The sequence below is a fragment of the Barbus barbus genome, assembly GCF_936440315.1.
Source record: "Barbus barbus genome assembly, chromosome: 5".
Classification (NCBI taxonomy): Eukaryota; Metazoa; Chordata; class Actinopteri; order Cypriniformes; family Cyprinidae; genus Barbus; species Barbus barbus.
This window is the reverse complement of record NC_136733.1, coordinates 10,516,323-10,519,975: the sequence shown is the minus strand read 5'-3', so window position 1 is coordinate 10,519,975 and position 3,653 is coordinate 10,516,323.

Genomic DNA, 3,653 nt, shown 5'->3' with positions numbered 1-3,653 from the left:
AATACACACATTAAATTAAACTGGAACATTAATGCAGTAAAGAGGTCCGGACCTATATATATATATATATATATATATATATATATATATATATATATATTGTGACGAGTCGGCTGCCTCCCCCCTGTCCATCATCACCACCCCGTCCCATATTCGCCGCCCTTCACCAGGCTCCCGACAGGAGTGGGTGTGTGAGAGAGGAGGGGCGCTGAAACAGCCAGGGCTGGCGGCGTGTGATGAGGCGCACCTGACGTGAATAGAGCCTCATCACCGCCGCCGTTAAATGCCGAACGCGCCTCTCCTCGGGAGACCGGTCTCTTCCCCGTGCATGCACGCTGGTGTCCTCGTGGGTCCAGGAAAGGGAGCGTAGAGGGAACTACCCGCCGCCGCCAGAGTACATGTGAGAACACACTCAAGAGTGTGAAAGTGTTCAAATAAGAGTAAGAAATTAACATTAAAATTAATGAGGTAATTAAGAGATTCATTGAGTGGTGATTGACACCTGATGTTAATGAGCAGAATCACCAAAGACGAAAATCACAATTTCTGTGTCACCATTATAGTGGTCAGCGTTTACTTTAGTTGGGCTCTTGACCCTTTTTTTAAGTTAGATTTTGCTTTGCTGTTATAACAGAATTATAACAGACAGACAAACAAGAAAAGAGAGAAAGTATATATATATATACATGTATATATGTGTGTGTGTGTATATATATATATATATATATTATAACAGTCTTATGATTCATTAGCATAAGATTACCGGTATTTTCAATACAAGCCGAGGGATTTGTTTGTTCGAAAATCTTTGAAAAGAGTCTATTATTTCGACACACAAACATCAAGAATCAACCTGTGAATCTCAACAACGGTGCCAATCAAAAAAGCATGTTGAAGTGCATTCTGGGTGCCACCAATCAATTTCATCCATGGCTCCCATGATGCATTGCGGTGTGAATAATTTATTTGCTGAATTTTCTTATTAATTTCCTTTCTTCTTACAATTCCCCGATAGCACACGTACATCTGTAAGATGTCTGTTAAAGATATCTTGATCTGGAAAGCATCTGCTGTCTACAAACGTCTGGCAGACGTCTTTCAGATGTCAGTTTTACATACATTCTAAATCATAAACATCTTAAAGACATCTAAAAGGAAACGTCCTATAGACGTATTGCAGATGAGCAAACACCCTAAATAATACGTCTTGCAGATGTAAATGCAGACATCAAATAGACGTCTCGGAGATGTACGTGTGCTATCAGGGATACTATTTTTTTTTTTGTTTATGTGACTTTTAGTAGCTTGTTTTCTAATGTTTAGAGTTAATCCGTTTATGCTGTTTGTCACCGTTGTTGAGATTCAACTTTAAAAATATAAGGGTCAAGAGCCCAACTAAAGTAAACGCTGACCACTATAATGGTGACACAGAAATTGTGATTTTTGTCTTTGGTGATTCTGCTCATTAACATCAGGTATCTTAAATAATGGTCAATCACCACTCAATGAATCTCTTACCTCATTAACTTTAACTCTGCTTCAGTGTTAATTTAACACTCTTATTTCACACTCTTGAGTGTGGTCTCACATGTACTCCCAGGAGAGTTAATTTCACTCTGGATTTTTTTATGTGTATAGCAATTTCACACAAGCTGAAGTGCAACTACACATTTTCAGTCTTTTTATTATAGTGTAACAGTATTGTTATACAATATTATATATATATTATATATTAATTATATATATATTATACTGCTTTATAATAATAATTGCGTATAACATTGTCACGAATCTGGTCCATGCTCTCCCGTCAACCACCACTAGAGGTCACCCGTTCACCACAGTGACTTTTACACTCACAGCACATTGGACTCCATTTCCCACAATCCATTGCACTGACGACATGCACAGCTGTTCACCATTATCTCGCCCACACCTGATTATCATTTCACAATCACTCACTCACTATTTAAGCCTGGGATTTGCTCTTGTTCTCGGCCGAGTATTGTTAGCACTTATCACTCACCTAGCGATAGCTACTTTACAGAGTCCTAGTCCTGCCTTGTTTTCCTGCCGTGTCTGACCTTGCCTGTGTTTACTGGATTTACCCTTAGCCTCTGCCATTTGGACTCTGTTCGCTCCCCGTTTGGACTATTGCTCTCGCTTTTGGATTATCTCTCTGCCTTGCCCTTTGGATACTGTTCGCTGATCGTCGACCCACGCTTGTTCCACGGATTGCTTTGTCTTGCCTCCACCATACTAGTTTGCCACTATCTGACCCTGCTTGTTTGATGACCATGTTTTATAATAAAGCTCTGCATATGGATCCGCACGTCTCACGTCTCGTCAGCCCTGTTACAAACATAGACATATTCACTGATTTGCATTGATTTTGCCTTTGTAATATTAGTCCTGCACGAAATGAGGAAATTCTGCGATGTGTGATAACAGTGGATTTTATTTTTATTTTTTTGCAATGATGATTACTTGTGATAAATAAATGAATAATTAACTGTGCATATTAGGGCCAACATTTTTTTTTTTTTTTTTAACAGCGGTGAGCCTTACAACATACGATTCCATTGAGTTTATTAATGCAATGGCCGATCAAAGGCGTTCAGATGAGTCAAGGCTATAAGGGATACGTTTGGCGCTACTGGGCATGTGCACATAATTATTATTTCATTATTGTAAAGAGTAAGTTTAGGGCTGGGGTAGGTGTAGACGTTAATAAAACACAATCTAACAGATAACAGAATAAAATTAAATTAGAAACATCTAAACTTTTCAGAACCAGCAAGTGCACCGTGGGTCATGTGACAAGAACCAGCCAATCAGCTTCATCCTTTCCAGTAACAAAATTGAAAGCTAAGCCAAGATGGAGAGACAGCTGATCATAGCTGTACAAAGATAGCCATTTTTTAAATAAATTTAGTTGCAGAGCTACTGCAAGGGATTTTTAGTGCTGGAAATCCATTTATCCTTTGCTGAAACCGCCGCGTCTTCATGGAGAGCACAGGTCATGGTTGCTTAGCAACAGCAGACGCCACAGGAGCGCGAGCATAGAGCGCAGGCTACAAAGTGCTTTGGAAATTAGGAGAAAGCCGCGCGCCTAGCTTTTTCCACGCGTTTTTAGGCGTGACATGCGAATGTGGTTTTGTTTTGAAGGAGAAAAAAAGCATAATGCTGGACTCGGTCGAGAGTCTCGAGACCAACGAGAACATTTGGCGAGTCCAATAAACAAGTCCGAGACAAGTCCGAGTGCAAACACCAACAAGTCCGAGACCATATAAAAATGTCTCGAGTCCGGACTCGAGTACTACAGCCCTACTTCTGAAGACATCTCTTATTCATATTCCTGTGGACTCGCATGTCTCAGTTTGTGCCAATCACTGTATTGTCTTTTACGGTCTATCAAAGCAGAGTGATTTATCTTCATTAGTTCTCAACTGTCACGTCCAGTAAAATACATTAACACTCTAGTTTTTACTCATAGATCTCTATAGAAATGGCACTGGACACTAAATTATTATTTAGATATTGTTTGAGATTGCAATGCCATTTAAATTCACAGGGCCAAGAAGAAAAACACACAAATTAAAGAAAGAGTTCAACTAAAAAAAGGAACATTTTAATGCCACATACGACCTGCA